Source organism: Ictidomys tridecemlineatus, chromosome 10 (genome assembly GCF_052094955.1).
Source record: "Ictidomys tridecemlineatus isolate mIctTri1 chromosome 10, mIctTri1.hap1, whole genome shotgun sequence".
Lineage (NCBI taxonomy): Eukaryota > Metazoa > Chordata > Mammalia > Rodentia > Sciuridae > Ictidomys > Ictidomys tridecemlineatus.
Window position 1 is genome coordinate 18,625,393 of NC_135486.1, and position 10,784 is coordinate 18,636,176.

The 10,784-nt window shown below is 33.2% G+C and overlaps 1 long non-coding RNA gene across 1 annotated transcript in view; it reads left to right on the forward strand.

Moving 5' to 3' along the window:
* LOC144367009 (uncharacterized) overlaps nt 1-6,304 on the forward strand; it is a 64,508-nt gene extending 58,204 nt beyond the window's left edge. The window contains exons 3-4 of the long non-coding RNA XR_013426222.1: nt 1,304-1,423; nt 6,244-6,304. This is a non-coding gene — a long non-coding RNA (uncharacterized LOC144367009). The remainder of the gene's footprint in view (nt 1-1,303; nt 1,424-6,243) is intronic.
* The last annotated feature ends 4,480 nt before the right edge of the window (nt 6,305-10,784 follow it).

Below are 10,784 nucleotides of genomic sequence, written 5' to 3' on the forward strand. Positions count from 1 at the left end.
ATTGCTGATGCTCTTTGAAAATTGGCAGCTACTTTTAGGTAGAAAAGACTTGAAGTATTTGCTTTTTTTCTTCTTCTTCAAGGTTTTGAAATGGGCTTTTTGTCAAAAAATGTTCTCTGTGATCATTCTAACTAAATACTAACTAAAATCAATCTCAGGCTTCCATCCCATATCTTTCCTGGTAGTAGACTGCTTTATAGAGCTCTTATTGACAAACAGTAAAGTGCCAATTTATAACTCTCTATGGTTAAATGGAAATAAAAATAAGAAAAGCTACTTCATGGGGAAAAGCAATTTTAAAAGTGAAAAGATTGTCCAAGTGAAAAGAAAAACCCTTAAGTGTGGCAAGTCAGCAACATGCTAGAAATTATGAGAGGGAAATGTAATTTAAGCAAAGAATGGTAAAATAGTCTTTACTGTTTCAAAGTTAGCTAGTCAGACAAAAATTCAAGCATTTTCTTTTGAAATGCTTAAATTGCTTTCTACACTTCTCTTATTATACATTATATATGGCTCTGGAGGATTTTGACCAGGGTCCTGGTTTGTACTATCTCTCCTAATGCATTATCTTTCTGAGGGTAAGACGTAACCACATCATGAGCCAGCTGTCCAGAGCTGACTCTGAGCATCTCTATTAAATTTAGCATTCAGTGAATGTCAAGTTAATAGCTTGAAATCAATTATATCGAAAATATTTATACTAGAGAAAGATGCAAATACTTTAAAACAGGGCATCTTTTCATCTAGAAAGTTGATTGTTAAGTTTACCTGTGTCCCACTGTGTATATGCCTATTGAATCTGCAAATTATATTGCTTAGTAGAAATTCAATACATATTTTAGAATAAATTAATATCTGCATATGTATTTACATAAATTAGACGATAAGATTTATGTATGCCTCAACCAGTTTTTACATATGTCTATGCCAATAATCTGCTTAAAAGTTGTCTTAAAAATACTGTGTTAGGTTAAGTATGGAAAAGTGTGGGGTGAGATTTGAGGGCACTGGTGGTGACATAGCTGTGTGACCAAGTGGTAACCTATCAAAAGGCCCTTTCCCTCTCTCACCCCTATGAGTAACAGGGTCACAAAATGAAAGAAAATTATATGAGTGTTTTGGTTTTGATCTTGAACGTCCCACAAAGGCTCATATGCTAAAGGTCTGGTTGTCTGTCTGTGGCACTATTGGGTGGTTGTACCATAGGAGGTAGGGCCTAGAGAAAGGAAGTTAGGTCATGGGCACTGTATCCTGGAGTGGGATATTGAGACCTCAGTCCCACCTTTCTCACTTTGCTTTACAGATGCCACATTTGAGCACTTTTCCATAGCTCCCCACCCCGGCCCACTGCACCACCATGATGTTCCACCTTACCAGTCTCCAAAACAGGGCCGACTGACCATGGAATGAAACTTCCAAAATTGTAAGCCAAAATATTGTTTTTCTCCTTAAAAGTTGTTAATCTCAGGTATTTTATCACAGTGAAGAAAAACTGAGCAAATTACAGTCTTTATAAATTGTAAAGTAATTTGATTTTAGAGCACATAGTAATGTAATTATTATAGGAATCTATCTAAAAGATGGGAAGCAGATAGAAAAGGTACAGGTATGCTCACACCTCAATGAGGACAAAAGCTTGAATTCTTCATGTTCTAATTGCTAAAGTAGCAACAATGTAAAAATACATTTCTAATAAATATGACTGATATTATAAAAATCCATTCAAAGGTGAAAAAAATTATTTGAAGTCTATTTGAGTGAGTTGACAGAGAAACAAAGGATGGATTTTCATGTCAGAAATTATAAAGTAAATTAAGTAAAAATAAAGCCATACTCTCTCAAAATACCCAGATGACTACTGTGAACTAAAGAACTAAAAAGAAAAAAGAAAAACTACCCATATGCATTTATACTCTTTTGGTTCTGATGAGGAAAAATATGAAGAAAATAGAATTATTTGCCTAAAAAATCAAAAATAAATAAATAATATTTTTGAAACTTATTTTTTGGCGAGAAAAAACAAATGGTACATTTCAACAAAATCTTTGTCCAAATTAAGAGTGTTTCCTCTTTCGTTCATGTATTTGAAAATTGACTAATTGACTATTAGACTCGTGAATACATGCACTTGAATGTGAAGGTACAAAGGCTTTCAATAAGCATTGGAACAACATATTTCTACTTGAGATATATAACTGTGTACATTAATGCATGGTAAAATATTCCTCCATGATCTTATTGGCCTAGATTCCTGAACTTGAAGACAGAAGTCTTAATGCTGTATCCTCTTCTATCTCTAGATTTGAGCCTTCCACACAGAAAACACCTAATGAATATTTGTTGAATAAATGTTGAATTACTCATTAACTGAATTTTCTGTCACATATTTTGTGTGCATAATTAACTTAGTAATTATTCTTTCAGCTTGTCTTCTTATCTTTGACCTATTTTTTAACACAAACCATTCTTTCCATGACATCAAGTTAAACTTGAGGTATCTTTTTTTGTTATCTCTTAATTTTTTTGCATTTTTACATGATTAGATAGGTTGTCAAATAAAGCAATTGCTCCAAGATCATACTTTCATACCTGTTGTTTTACTTATGCAAAGATGCATTATTTTCCAATTCTTTTTGTCTCAATTGCTAGTTCAGACCCTTATTATCTCTTGATTGAGTAATTGCAATAATCTCTGAACACATTTACCAACTTCTACCCCACATGATCCACAACAGACTGTTTTTAACACAGCAGCCAGCATGAGCTTTAAGAAACAAAAATCAGAATATGTCACCATCTGCATTAAACCTTCCAAGAGCTCTTATCTCATTCAGTGTCAAAATCAACACCATTACAACTGCTCACAAGATGCTACAAATTTTGATCCTTAATATCTCTCTGATCTGTTCCCCTGCTAATTTTTTATCCTGCCTCCTTTAACCAAGTCACATTGACTCACCCTTGTTGGTTCTTTCACACAGCAGGTACATCTTCTTCTTAAAGATTTTGAAGTTCCTTCTTCTGCAAAAAGAGAATGTTCTTTCCCAAGATGATATATACTTGGGTAGCTCCTTTATCTCCTTCAAGCCTTAGCTTAAATATCAATCTTTTATGAAGCACTTCTCTGACATTTGTATTTAAAACTTCCCATTGTCTCCTCTCCATCCCTAGGACCCTACCTTATTTGTTTCATTTATTAATAGCAGACATTTGCTTTAACTTCATAGAATTGACTTCCTTAATTCTAAAGTAAAAGAATATAAAATGTATAAGGGAAAATACTTATTCACAACTGTGCCCCCAGAAGCTAGAAAAGTGCCTGGCATTATTGAAAGCAGCCAGTAGGTGTCTCACAAGTGCATGAATGGATGAGTGAATAAATGAGTAACAACAGAAATGTAAATGATAGAGGAACTTCAAAATTAAATTCTTAATTCTAATATTCAAAGAACTTGATTTGCAGTCAAAGCTCCGACAATATTTGACTTTAGCAATGTAAGGCAAATTATCTTGAGAGGGTCCATTTTTCTGAAGAATTAGTATTAACCTCCTCTTGATGTTCAGAATATTGTAGAATTACCTTCAAAAATCCTATAGTTCCTCAGGGGATCAGCTTATAGACCCCTTAGAGTCCCTCTCCCTTTTTCTGCCATCAAAATTTATCAATAATCAGCGCTCAGCTCCTTCATGAAGCAATCCCTAATTGGATATGACGTTTTCATCTGTCAATCTTCCTTAACACTGTAATTTCCATATCATGCTCATCAAAATCTTTTAAATTATATCTATATTGTACTTGGCTTACCTTTAATTAGTAAGCATTTGGGTCCTTGAACATTTGGCATTTATGTTTTAAGTTCTGAGTGATAACAGGTTTTTGAAAACTATTTTTATGAAATATAAAAAGATTCAACATATTATTTGATCAAATTTTAATTTTAATTTGTTTATGAATTCTTTTTGTTTAAATTACAACTCAGAAACATATGTAATATATAGTAAATTAATAAAAGTAGCCTACAAAGTAAGTGTTCAATGTGTAATTCTCAATCTCTATATTGAAGTAACTTGGGAAAGAAAACATCAAAAAGCCATTTTTCAAAAGTCATTTTCTATTTGGAGAGGTTGCTTTAAGGTAAGAAGCAAGGAATATGTTCACGAAAATTTATATGAAATTGAAAGACACTGCACTTGGAAAAAATAAAGTGTCTCTTTCCATATTTTAAACCTTCACAACAGTTACAATTTTAAAGATAAAATGTCCTATATGATCTTGTTTTGCAGTAGTAATCAGAAGTTATAGACCCCTCCAGAAGAAAATTCAATAGGATCCACTTCTAAAATATATCGACATATTTGCACCTTCACTTATTAGGAGAATTTTTAAAAAGTGCTAAAAGCATAATGATAATGTTAAATGTTGTTTGTTGAATGATGGAAAGTATTGATCCTTATTTAAATGTATATGTGTCTTTATGTGCGTCAATAGAAACAATTCCAAAAAGTTGTGTTTTAGTAAGAGACAATTTGAATTGTTGGGTATCCTATATTTTAGGTTATTTTCTGTCATTTCAACTGCATAACCCCCATTTCATAGTAATTTTTTTCCATCAATATTTTGAACCAGCATTAAAGTTACTTCCTTTGTTTTCTGCTTTTTCAAATGATGTGTGTCAAAAAGATTTTAGAATGTGGAACATTGTTCTCTGAATTGAAGTGTGTTTTAGACACAATTTTAAAAGTGGGTGGGATTCTAGGCAGAAAACACATTTTATACACTTACACCTATACAGACATATGTATTGAGCTGTATTTATATTTATGCCTTTATTATCTATTTATATTATATGCCTTGAATATTATCTTCTATTTGGTATATGAATGATGACTATCTCAGGAGTGAAAAAAATGAGTCATGATACATGAGTCTACATTTACATTAATTTTCCACATTTGCAGAATAAAAATGGTCACTTTACAATAACACTTTGGATTGGGAAGTTGAGCCATTTCTATTATAGTACCTGCAGGAATTTATTCCAGTGTCTGTGGTGACCAACATTAATTTTTAAAAGGTTCAGGCAGAAAATCTAAAAGAGAAGCACAGCAATTACTTTTATCTGTAACAGCAAAGAAAATACAACTATAAGAATTATATATTTCTAAATGCCCATAAGAACAAGGGAGGATATTAACCAGAGATAGTTTACCTTTATAAAAAATATAGGAAATGATGCTCCAATATATATTAATTTAATTATGTAATTATGTTTTACAGCCAACCTTGAAAAGGTTTTAGCAAGAAATAGCAAAATATATTTTATAATTCATTTATCCTTTCAAAATGCACTTAACTATTTTATAATATTGCAACATATGTTGCTAATAAGAAGGTAAAAAATTACTTTATTGTCTTGGGCACATTTGAAGTTGTCTCTAAGAAGAAATGATGCAGAGGGACATATAGTCCTGCAACAAGAAAAAAATATGGTGAACTAAGTAGAATAAAAAACAATCTTGAAAATCAGTTAGAGAACAAAGTTAGTTTTTTTAAAAAGTCCAAAAATTTACCAATAGCTGCTAAATAAGAGCAGCAGAAGTTACAGTACTTATTGTGCAGAAGCAAATGGTGGTAAGGATGCATTACAGAAAGGCTGACAATTCCCATTAACAAATACCAACTTGCAGAAAAAGAAATCCAAGAGGTCATATGATGGACCACATGTGCTCCCAAAGTCAAAGTATACTGAAGGATTGGAAAAGTCAAAACACATAAGGTCACAACAAACAAAAAATGAGATATAATCTCATCTATATGACACTGAAATTTTTAGAATATAAAAATTATAAACTGGAAGAAAGAATATTATTTGAAATAAATAAATATCAAATTAAGCACTAGTTAATAAAAACTAACAGTGTTATGGTTTGGATTTTTAATGCCGTCTGTAAAGCTCAGATGTTAATGTAGAAATGGTCAGAGGTAAAAATGAAGACATAATGTGAGCTGTACCCTCATCGGTGGATTAATCCACCTGATGGATTAATAATTCGAAAGGACTATTGGATAGTGACTGTAGACAGGTACAGCATAACTAGAGGAATTAAATCACTGGTGTGGGAGTATACTTGAGAAATATATGTTGCCCCTGGCTCCTTGCTCTTTCACTATGAATTCTGGCTGCCATGAGCTGAGAAGCTTCCCTCTGCTGAGCTTTTCCATCTTGACGTTCTTCATCTCAGGACCAAAGCAATGGAATTCATGGCCACGGACTGAACTTCTGAAACCACGAGCCCAGGTAAACTTTTCCTCCTCTAAGTTATTCTTGTCTAATTTGGTCTCAGTGAGGCAAAGCTGACTAACATAGTCAGAGCATCATGGAGATAGCAGAATTAAAGAAGCAAAGTGAAACCCAAATAGTACCTTTACAGAATAATTAAAATAAGACATGTAATGGGATGGAAAATGTGCTGAAAATGCAATGGCTGATGGTAAGCTAAACTTGGCATTCACTCTAAGGAAAATATACTGGGGGAATTCGCATGAAGATGACATATAAGGAAGAAAAAGATATGTAACTTGAGGGTGATTAGTGTCCCTACATAGCAAATCCAATAACTCAAAGAAGACATTTATTTGGAAATGCACTGCAGGATGGTATAGCAAAGACAATGGAATGATCTAATCTCTTAACGTATTTGGCAAGAAATTACAAAATATACATAAAAAGTAAACTGGAATGCCAGAAAAATTTGATAAAGAATGATGACTGATTGTAATACATTTTTGTTAAGGAAAAATACTTTGAGAATGGTGAACTACACAAAGACAATACAGCAGGTTCTTACTGTATGGAATCTAAAATGTTGTTGTCCTAGAGGCAGAGAGTAGATGGTGGTTACCCCAAGGCTTGGAGAGAAGGAGGAAACAAAGGGGTATGGAGAGGATGGTCAAAATGTACTTTGTTGTAGTTGGAAGAAATAAGTTCTGCTGTTCAGTTGCAGGGAAGAGTGACTATAGATAGTAATATGCACTATGTATTTTAAAATAGCCAGAAGAAAGGATTTGGAATGTTTTCCTCATAACAAAATGGTAAATATTAGAGGAGATTAATATAATAACCATGATTTTCACATTGCACAATGTGTGTCTTAAAACATCACATGGTAACAAATAATTATGTACATTTGCTGTGTCAATTAAAAATAAGAAATAAAAAAATAAATGTACTTGAGCAAGAAGGTAAGAATTATTCTCATATGGCTAGAAAACGTGTTAGTCTGGGCTAACATCAGATTTCATCAGAGCAGCAGTAAATGCCAGAAGACAGAGCAGCAATATCTCTTATTTTGTGAAAGACAAAGTGTAACTCTGTTCTTGTCAATGCAGTCACATTTTTATGACTGTTTTAAGAAAACTGGGAGTGTTCTACAAAAAAGAAATGACCCTAGGAAAATAATAACTTTAAAATCTTTCTGGTAGAAGACACTTGGATGAATAAATCCACCCAAACTCATTAACCAAGATAAATTACTGAAAGTGAGAAATATGTTGACTTATAGAGTGATGATCACAGTGTAATGTAAACATATAAGTCAAACTAAACACCCAAGTGAGATGGAAAATGTGTAAAGAGAAAGCAAAATTTTTGAAATACAAAAACTGAGCAATAAAAGCAGAAGAGCAAGCTAATAAATTCATTGTAAGCAAGCTAACAAATGTATAATGCTTATAATTTCATGAGGAAAAAAAAATAAAATAATTTCATGATATCTAAAACTTCAAGTAAAAGGTAATAACCTCCAAATCATGATAATTCTAGTGATTTATTTTTCTCAACACAAAGATATCTATGAAGAATTAGAACTTAAAAGCATTATTTTTTTCTAAAATTAGTTATTTCAGTTTTTTCCTATTAAATTAAAAAATTATAGCTAGTGCTTTAATATAAAGCATACTGGGGAATGATATTGATCAAATTGTAGTTATATTGTGTGCATGTAAGAATACTTAGCAATATTTAGCAATGAATTCCACTATTACATGCAATTATAATGCACCAATAAGAAGAAAAAAATCAAATTTATTTGAATATTTAAAATAAAATAAAACATTGTATTTAGCAAAGATTTGTGGAAGAATCAAAAATTATATGAGCATATGCTGATAAAAAGACAGGGTAGATTATTATGGTTTTAATTAGTCGGCTGCAAGCCTAATGCAATGAGATATCTCCCACTTAATTTCAGTACAAAAAGAAATAAGCTCACATGATGATGTAGATTTCTACTATCATGTGCTTGAATAATCTGTTTTCAAGACAAATTGTAATTCTAATTTTCCCATTTAACTAATGAATGACATCTCAAAGTTATTGCCAGATGTGAATTCCTTAAAGAGATTGCCATCTTATCTTATGGATATGCATTGCCTTTGTTTTAAACTATGTCTAGGGAACAAGCAGAAACATTGGATATGTTCATTTTTCATTTTATAGTCTTTAACGTGGAAAAATACGCTGGCTCTGAAGAAATCCAAAGAGGACACTTCCAGGCAGTTCTCATAACGTGTAATACCACACTGTCTGAAATGATAGTAATACATCCTTTCCTTTACAAACTCACAGATTTTATTATTGAAGAATACAAAAGAATTGAATAACAGGGACTTGTGATGGGATACTATTCCCTTGGATAATGTGAGAGCGATCATTTTGTAATGTGCCGTTCATTTCTTTGTGGCACGATTAGAAAATTGTTTTCTTGTCTGGATTGTGCTGAATTTTTACTCCAGATGGAGTCACCATTGTTCTCCCTCAAACAGTGTGGTCATTCAAATGTAGAAAAATAACAAGATGGTATGATTAGTCTAGAAGTTATGCTACATACCAGATTTACTGACTGAATATTTGGTTTCCTTTCTTCCCAAAATTTCTTTGTGTTAATTTGTCTTTGAAATGATAAAAGTGATTCCAAATGTCCAAATGAAATGAAGCAAAACGTCTTGTTCTGTTACACAAAATTCATGTAGATTAGGAGTTATGTATGAAACATCTAAAGAAAGCCCACAGTAAGTGGGACAGAGAGTATTTTCCTTCATTCTGCTATGGCTGGATTGCCTTTGACTTGATCTGTAGGTAGCCCTCTATTATTTGTCCAGGGCTGGTATCTTTTGAGCACTAATGTGTGCTATATCTAAGGTGAAGTCTTCTATCACCTACCTGAGGTTGTCTCTGTACCCTAATCTCTTTTGAACTATTCACGTTCCATAAGAAAACCACCAGTCTCCTGTTGTTGCTGTTTCTTCACTTTAACTTTCCAAAGCATCTACTGAAAACATCTTTTTATTCAACACAACTGTGTGCCATCCATTTTTTGTAGATCCTTGGAGTAGACATATGACCAAAGTTTCCTATCTCTTGGGTCCTGTACACTACTGAAAGCAGTGGATGATGAGCAATACTGTAGGAACTAAGTTATAGATATTAGAGGGAAAAATGATACCAAAGAAAAGGAAAGTAGGGCAGTTAATATGGAAGGTGAATAAGATAGTTTGTGGTCACAAATTGGATTTGTGGTCCAAATATGATTTGAACCAAGACATGAAAGAAGCAAAGAAATTTGACAGGTGTGGTAAGTACATTTCAGGAAAAGGAACAGCTAGTTCAAAGGTGGGACATGGGACTGCTAAGTTTGAGGAAATAGCAACAAAGATGAAAATAAAACAAAAAGGAGATGAATAAAACAAGGTGAAGTCAGAGGCATTTATAAGGACTTTTCTCAGAGGGAAATGCAATTTATGCAGTGTTTTCAACAGAGTAATGTTGTGAGTTTGCTTTTTTAAAATGAATACTGTGGTTCACCGTCAGAACAATGCTATGGTTGGATATGGTTTGTCTCCCAGAGGTCCATGTGTAGTATTGTCTAATGTGACAACATTGAGGTTGTAGAAGTTTTAAGAGGTGGGGTCTAGTAGAAGATAGCTACATCCTGAGGCTCACACCCTTGTAGATTGATTAATGATGTCCTGCAGACTGGATTCAGTCTTATTTGTCGTCGCAGAGTGCATTTTTATAAACCAAGGCTACCCATGTGTTTTGTTGTTTCTACATGTGGCTTTTTTTCTTTCGAATTTTCAACTATTGGATGATGTAGCCAAGGGTACCCTCACTGGTACCATGCTATTTAAACCTTTTAGCCACCAGAATCAAATAAGCCTCTTATAAAGTATCCAGCTTCAGGTATTTTGTTGTGGTGACACAAAACAGGCTGAGAAAGAACGATTCCAAGGAATCAAGGTGAAAGCAGGAAGAAAAATTGATCAAGGAAAGATAGACCTAAAAAGCTATTGGGGTCCAGCTGTATTTAGAAAGATTCATTGAAGATAAAATGAGGCTATGATAGAAACAGAAAAGTACACGATGTCTCCAAGAGTTAGCATGATTTCTGGAAGGAAAGAGTTGCTTTTATACAATGTGGAGTGAATTACCTTTGACATCCTAAACTCCTCTATTCTCTTAGGAACACATTTGCTAGCTCTTCTACTTCTTTAATCTCCCTGTTTCTTTGTGCCTTGGCTTCCTTTTTTCACTTAGATTTACTTTGCCTCACTTTTCTTTCCAACTATGTTAACTGTTCTAACGTAAGGGTGCTTACCTCCCCACCTACCTGACCTACTTGATCATCTTGAAAATGAAATCACAGTCCATAGGCATTTTCCAGCAATTTGTCTCCACCAGAATCTTTTGCACAAAACTTCCCTCGGTTCCCAAATACAGCAGAAC